The following is an 8,367-nucleotide window of genomic DNA, read 5'->3' as shown; positions in this document are numbered from 1 at the left end:
CTCTGTATATAACTGAGATTTAATAGCCACACAAGTACGGTGTGTACAGCTTTATGCCAATCATTTTGAAAATTTAATTTCAGTGGAAGTATCAGAAACAGATGTGTTTTTTAACACATGTATTTTAGTTAAATTACTCTGTAATATTGCTGCTTTGGCATCTATTTTGTACGGCTAAGGACCATTAGCCTTTTTGCGAGTCCCTGCCCCATATAACAGTCTGCACGGTCATAAATGAGTTCAAGTTCTTGATAGGACTTCCTGATCCCCTAATTATGAAGGCTCTTCTGCTTCAGTCGTTCCCCTTGTGCATCACTTAGATAAGACCTTGTGCGGAGCCGACCAAAACTCTGTTCTTTTTGCTTTGAATTACCAATCTGGCCTTAGCTATAGAACCCCAGAAACACTCCACCCCCAGACCCTCATAATGCCATGTACCTTGTCTTGCTGCTTTAAACTCTGCCTACCGTACCACTCCAGGTATACTAGGACCTCCATAATATACTTGAGGGGCCAAGTTTACTGTGGCCCCTCAAGGGATACTATGTACCTCCTCTAGGACTCATAAGAAACCTATTTCATTTTGCCTTGTTAACTTTGTTGAACCATAGCTCAGCATCAGCCCCTCTTGGGGCTCTACTTAATAAATGCTAATTTAACAAAATCACAACAATATGTAAAATTGGATCAAGAAGAAATAAAGATTCAAATAGCAATAACCAGCAAAGAATTTGGATGTTAAGTAACATGTATTATTGCATCCTTTCCCTAAAAATATAGTGTGCAACATATTTTTATTAGTAAAAAAATGTTAAATCTCTATGTAATTCTAGAAAATAATACCATAATGAAGATGTCCACTTAATTTAATGGAAATCTGGTACCAAAATAAATACTGAAGAGGTTAATAGCATAAGTTAATGTCACTTATGAAGGTCAATACAAATAAGTACTTAGGAGAAATATTGGCTACTTATAATCAATTCTTTATTCACAACATGACTAAATAGGTTTTATCTTTTGAAAGATAATAGTTTGATACCAGAAAAATCTATCAATGCAATCAAACATCTTAGTGCTGTCACACAAATATTTTATTTGCTTAAGAAGCACAGTTAGCAGAGACAGTCCAAGTAAATGCTCATGGTCTTTGCCTGTTATACGTGTAATTATTGTCCTGTTAGTTACGCTTGTCTTTATATAGGAAACCAATAGTTATGCTATAAGGTATAACATACCCCAAGAATCCTTCAGCAAAGCATGATGTAACTCACATATATCTATATATAGCAAATGTGAAGATCGTGCCCTGAGATAGTATTTGGTTCACAGAGAAGGATCAATATGCTGATTTTAGAGATTAATATACTGTGTGGTAGCTTGAGGGCACGCAGGGCATCTCTCCACTATATCTTTGATCTACAAATAGGAAAACTTCTTTCCTTTACAATTGTCTAATTCAATCCTACAATGGGAGAGAAGAGCTATGCCTTAAAACTCCATCAGTCTCTGAGGAAAACCTCTTTCTTCATTTTGAGAATGATTACTTGTATTCAGAAGGGTATCTTAATACAAGAAAATAGACATAACCATCCTTTCTCATGGATGTGATAATGAATTTATATTATGTAGTGTGACCTATAAAGAAAATGAATAAGTGCATATTTTGAGTGCATAAACTGATCAACCTGGGCAGTTAGAATCCTAGAATATGCCTCAGTAGAGCAGTAATAGAGTAACAGAGAGGGAAGCTAATGCCAACATGGCTCTGTGATGCCGGAACTGTGACTTCAAGTACCGATTGATAGCAAATTGGCATTGGCAGATTCATCACAAGGTATGAGCAGGCTGTCCAAGATACCCAGTTCCCCTCTTTTATACTCCATTAGATTTTAATAAATTTCAATAAAAGCATCAAATAACTTTCTGGATATTTGATATTGTTCGGGAATATTATTTTAGTCACTGAAGTTTTATGTATCTAAATTGCTTTTTTGATACTCTTTCCTTCCATCTGCTCAGTGAGTCCTTCTTAAGTTTCCTTTCCAACTTTGTTTTTATTAGATACTATTCCTTATGCTCAAAATACATAAACTATTTTTTTTGTTTTCAAACATATCTGCAGTTCCTATTAGATTACTAAAACACAAAAAATAAAAGCACCAAAAATGCTTAACTTTTTAGCTAGTTTGACAAATCTTTTCATGTGTTAGGCAAGATGTGGTGCAGAAAGAAATCTGCTATACTTACAGAAGTAACAAAATGTGTCAAAAAGATGGAATAAAATTTCTGCATGATTTAACATCAAATAGAAAGGAAATGATAATTATTGCATGTATCAAATGAAAACCATCAGGCTGAAACCTGAAGGAAATATTTTCTGGGAACATTCAGTTCAATAATATTCTCAATTCAGTGATTTAAGATGAATTCTCTCTCTTGGGTGAGCAGAATCTTCTAAAACTAAACATTTATAAGTGGTTTGGTGTGAAAATCACCTATTCAATTAACTTGGACTTGTTTTTACTTCCTTTAGGATACTTATGAGGTTCTACAAACATTAATTTTAGATTTGTCATAAGTATTTTTAATCACATACATTCCAAGATAAAGTGGGTAAATTAAAAAGATTATTGATTACTCTTCTCTCTATATAATGAGATTTTATGATTTCCTTTAACACTCACATCTGACCTGAAAGGGAGGCTGAAATTTCCTAAAATAACTTTCAAATTATTTCTGTCCTAATGTAATTGCTCCTGTAAACGTAATGCCCTGCAGGTTTATTGATCACAATAGAATATGCTTTTTATACTCTTGTACTGTTGACTACTCTTCATTGGTACATTAACTCACACCATTTAAAACTCATTTTCTTTTCCCTTAACTCTACACTAATAAAGTCTGACAAAGTTATGAGTTCTCCTTTAATATTCTTCCCTACCAAATGTGATTACAGATATTGCACAGTAGTTAAGTGCATGGGCTTTGGGAGTAGACAATTCCAGGTTTGTATTTAAATATTGCTGTTTTTAAGTTTGGGAAGTCAAGCAATTTAAATTTAGCTAAATTTCACAGCAACTGATCACCTTGTTTCAAAAATTGTAATCAGAATGTCCAACCCAGTGTTTTAAGTATTATATGTGTAATGTAAGAGTTATTTAGTGCAGTGCTGGCCATAGTGAGTCTAATTGCATTCTGGCGGATGTAGTAAGCCATTAGTATTTATGTATTTGGTCATCTAAGTAATATGAGAATTCTTGAATATTTTAAATTAACAGACACTTGAAATTATCTAAGTATGATATCTACTTTTTTCTTAATACGAGTGCTTTCTTTTCCTAACATGCAACTTTATTTCACATTTATCAAGTTAATCTGATTGTTCCCAGCAGTATGACAAGAGAAAATAAAGTTTATCAAATGATTTCTTAAACAGAAGACAAAGTATAACTTCCTGCTAATGTAAAACTTCATTTCCAAATTATCATTTTGTATAGTATATGTGAAAAAGCCATCATGTAATTCCTATTTCTAAGAAACTCAAAATACTGATTTGAACATCTTTTAGTTTTCTCATGAAGATGGGTAATTGGAAGTCCTATAATATATTTGTTTTTGTTTTTTTAGTGTTGTTTTAATTTATTTTTGAGAGAGAGAGAGAAAGAGACAGGGTGATCAGGGGAAGGTCAGAGAGAGAGGGAAATACAGAATCTGAAGACAGGCTCCAGACTCTGAGCTAGCTGTCAGCACAGACTCTGATGCAAGGCTCGAACCCACTAACTGTGAGATCATGACCTGAGCCAAAGTTAGACACTTCACCAACTGAGCCACCCAGGTGCCCCCAAAATGTTTGTTTTAGGAATGGACAAAATGATCTGTGGTGAATAGTGACTTTAAATGACCTGAAAAAAGAATTGAAAACAAAATTTTCTTCAATTATAGTTTAGACATTAATTATTGAGTATATATCCAATGAATGATGTGCAATTGTATAATCTCAAAACCCACTTATCCTCTGTTAGGCTCTCAAAATTAGAATATGTGCCATGGCTAAAAATATTCTCTGTATTGCTTTTGTTGAAAGAAGCTGTCATCACTACATAAACATAAAGATGCAATCAGGAAATTATTTAAACTAGAAGTAGAAATAACCATTATATCACATTTAGTTTCTGTTCCTTTTTCATTTTTTAAAAATATTATCTTTTGTTTACCATCTAGGGAAGAAGGGATTTAGGCATGATTTATGAAATTATTAGAAATAACTATATGAATGATGACCCTCAAAATCTGAGTTGTCAGAACTTGCTTTGAGTTAACTTCAATGGGTGCATTTCCTCTCAATGTCCTAAAATTTCTTCCAGCCATATATTTCCATCTAGTCAGACTATTGTTTGCTTCTCTTTGTTCAACTTAGTTTCTCAATAATCACAGGTTACTGTCAGGCACTTTAACCTGATTACACAAAGGACTAAGTCAGCAGTTGATTTAACAGCATTAATGAGAGGTTATTAGATGCGTAGGGCCTTATTATTTGATCTCTGTTTAAAGTATTTTGATTTTAATGGAAGCAAAATTATTGGATAGAGGAAGAAATCCCAGGCACATATTTAAAAGGAAGAAGTAAAATTTGAATGGTTATCAGCTAAACAGCTATTCAGATAGTCTTCAAGGGAAATGCAAATAGTAAGCATAGCTATTTATTGATGAAAAATATCAGCTGTCACAGATAAATACTAAAATATTAGTTGGCTTGCTCATGCAATTCATTTATGTCTTGTAGATGCATTTGAGCATCTACAAAAAAAAAATAATACACTGAACATTAACCAGTTAATTTATCTTGATAATAATTTTTATACATTATATTCAGTAATGATGCCATATTATCTGCATAAATATAACTCCTAATTCCAAAAAGGCCTCTAGGTTCATAAAAACAAAAGAACTTGACTCTTTTTATAGTACAGATGATATTAAGAAAATTACTTCTTTTTCGACGCCCAGGTGGCTTTGTCCATTAAGCGTTGGACTTCAGTTCAGGTCATGTTCTCTCAGTTCATGAGTTCGAGCCCCACAGAGGGCTCTGTGCTGACAGCTCAGAGCCTGAGGCCTGTTTCAGATTCTGTGTCTCCCTGTCTCACGGCCCCTCCCCCGCACATGCTCTGTCTCTCTCTTTCAGGAATAAACATTAATTTTTTTAAATGACTACCTTTAATTAATTTTTATAGTCTGTATTGCAATCAGCTTTTGTTGTGCAACAAACAACATTTCAATGACATAAAACAATAACTTATTTCTCACTTACATTTCTGTAAATTGGCTGATGTAAAACTTACCCAGGTTGGATTCAGCTGGATTTGGTTCGAAGAAGACATGTGGATCCATGTCTATTCTAGACATCTATCTTCTTCATCCAGAAGCTACCTGAAATAGGTTAATCTCATGACATAAAGCAGGAGAAAAGAAAAAGCCCAACCACTGAAAAGGCATGTCAAGCCTCTGCTTGCAACGTGTCTGTAGCATCTCATTTGGCCAAAGCAAATTACATGTCTGAGTCTAGTATCAATGAGGTGGAGTAGTTCACTCCTTCCATGGAAACAGAAGATGGGAAAAAGAAGTGCTAATTTCCTGAATCCTAAACAATAACAGAGTCTACCACAATCTGTACAAGAGTGATAATAACAACTGTTGTGCCTGATTCACGAGTCCCCAGAGACCACCAAGGAGCTGACACTGATGCAAGTACAAAAGGGTCTTTACTACAAGCTCAAGCAGGGGCTCACCTGCCTACTGGTGTTGTGGCAGCAAGGTGAAGCCCCGAACAATAGCGAGTAGGGTTTTTATGGGGTAAGGGATGGGGGTGTTACAGTGCACACGTTGTACGTATAGCATCATCACATAAGCACCAATCATAATTGTACAACACCCATGGTAACAGCTTTGGTTACAGATACCGTACAGTATCTGTGAGGTGTTCATTATTTTTGGTGGGACCAAATCATGACTTTTGAGAATCCTTTGAAAATGACCAATTATGAGGTGAGTTCAAAGGGCGCACATGGGGTTCAGGCAAGCAGTGAGTAATTGGCTAGTTTGTACAAAATAACTGTCTGCAGTTCCCAGCCTTGACTCAGACCACAGGAATGTATTTTTGATTAGCTGATCTGAGGGTGGTCTGAGGATGGCTTTAGCCTTGAGCAATCTGAGGCTTTTCCTGGAACTGGGGCTACGTGCAGCCCGAGGTTGCTCTTAATGGGGGCCTTAATCTCAAAATGACATTACTTAGGCTCTTCACAACTTCATAGTGCTAGGTAGAGAACAACAGTTGCATAAGTGCCATGAAAATCTGAAGTGCTAAAACATGTAAGGATATATTTACTAAAACTTACTATTAATGGAATACCAGATGGGAGCCACTATGATCTGTTAGTTGGTTCAGAACAAGTGGTAACTCATTTAGTAATATGTAAAATGCCTTAGTGTGAACTAAATAGCTGCGACCTGGAAATACATAAAGTTTGATGGAAAGATTAAGCTTTCACTTGATGAAAGTGGAGCACTGATCTATGGCTTTACTGTGTAAACATTAATCCAATAGTCATATTTACTCCCAAATTGAATATAATCCTGATAAAATCAAACTTTAGATAAATATAAACAATAGATGGTGATGATGATGATGATGATGATGTTGATAACAGATAGATGATAGATGTCATTGTTGTCAATCAGTGTGATAAAACTAGACTCAAAACCATGCTTGAGAGTATTTTTGATGTTTTTAATTTTATATAATATCAATTTTTAATAGTGAATTTTACCAAGACTAGGGCATACTTGTGAATAATTGATGGCATCGCCATCAATAATTTGCTTAAAGCATAAATCCACTGAGGTCATTTAAAAGGTACTTAATATATTTTATTTAATTATAAGTATTTTTATAGAGGTAAGTGCTCATATATATAATTCACAAGCAAAAATTTCAAAGTTAAGATTTTATATATTGCTCCAAATCCACCCATCTGGTCAAAGAAAGAAAAACATTCTTCCACGTGTTACAATCTTGGTGAATTTTATTAGGATTTTAATTGTTTACATTCCAAAACCTCACGTTAATCGTAACATAATTATTTTTTCAGCACTTCGACAATCCAATATATCACTAACCTTTTAATTTCAAAGCACTACCCCATAGGCCCCATTTTCAAATAGTTTTCCTTCTGCTATAGTTCAGGTCCTCATGCTCTCCAGCTCAGGTGTACCTGCCCTTATATCTAGCTGTGCAGTCTTTCTGCCTCTTTTCAACTTTCAAAGTCAGCTTCTTGGGGCATCTGGGTGCCTCAGTCAGTTAAGCGTAGGACTTCGGCTCAGGTCATGATCTCACAGTTCGTGGGTTTCAGCCCCGCATCGGGCTCTGTGCTGACAGCTAGCTCAGAGCCTGGAGCCTGCTTCAGATTCTGTATCTCCCTCTCTCTCTGATCCTCCCCTGCTCATGCTGTCTTTCTTTCTCTCTCTCTCTCTCTCTCTCAGAAATAAATAAAACATTAAAAAAAAAAGTCAAAGTGAACTTCTTTTCAAGCAATTAAATTGTATCATTTGGTGGAGAAAGTTTTAATTTTAGCCATTTTCTTTAAATGTAGCCTTAAATCTACCATTAATATGATTTTTCATCATAAAATTAAAATACTTTTAAAGATAATGCTTCTTTTGGGACGCCTGGGTGGCTCAGCTGGTTAAAGGTCCAACTCTTGATTTTGGCTCAAGTCATTACTCACAGTTTGTGAGTTCAAGCCTCACTTTAAGCTCTGTGCTGACAGTGAGAAGCCTGCTTGATATTCTCTCTCTTGCCTTTTCTCTCAGCCCCTCCGCTGCTCTCTCTCAAAAAATAAGTACACTAAAAAAAAAAAACAAAACATAACAAATAAAAAAGAATTAAAGATGATGCCTCTTTTGACCACTCTGACAATTAAGCTTTTCTCTTGTCCTCCATTTAGGTATCACTGTTATCTATTTGATGTACACATTCACAGGTTTTTAAAAATTATTTTGTATGTTTGTGCACATTTTTAACTGTAAAATTCTATACGATCAGTTTGTGGTTGTGCTTTCTTCCCACAAGCTATATATTTTAATGTATCCTTTGATTTTTTAAATGCATAATTTAAATTTCTAATAATTTCAGCATTTCAAATATAGATGTTATTTAAATTATTACTATAAGAATATATTGGTACATTGCATCTCATTACATGACTGTGCCCTAAGCTTATTTAATAATATTCTTTTTTTTTAATGTTATTTTTTTTATTTTATTTTTCAGAGAGAGAGACAGAGACAGAGCACGAGCATGGGGGGAGG

This window comes from Crocuta crocuta, unplaced genomic scaffold, assembly GCF_008692635.1.
Source record: "Crocuta crocuta isolate KB4526 unplaced genomic scaffold, BGI_CrCroc_1.0 scaffold709, whole genome shotgun sequence".
Classification (NCBI taxonomy): Eukaryota; Metazoa; Chordata; class Mammalia; order Carnivora; family Hyaenidae; genus Crocuta; species Crocuta crocuta.
The sequence above is the reverse complement of the archived record's forward strand: the minus strand, read 5'-3'. Positions refer to the sequence as shown.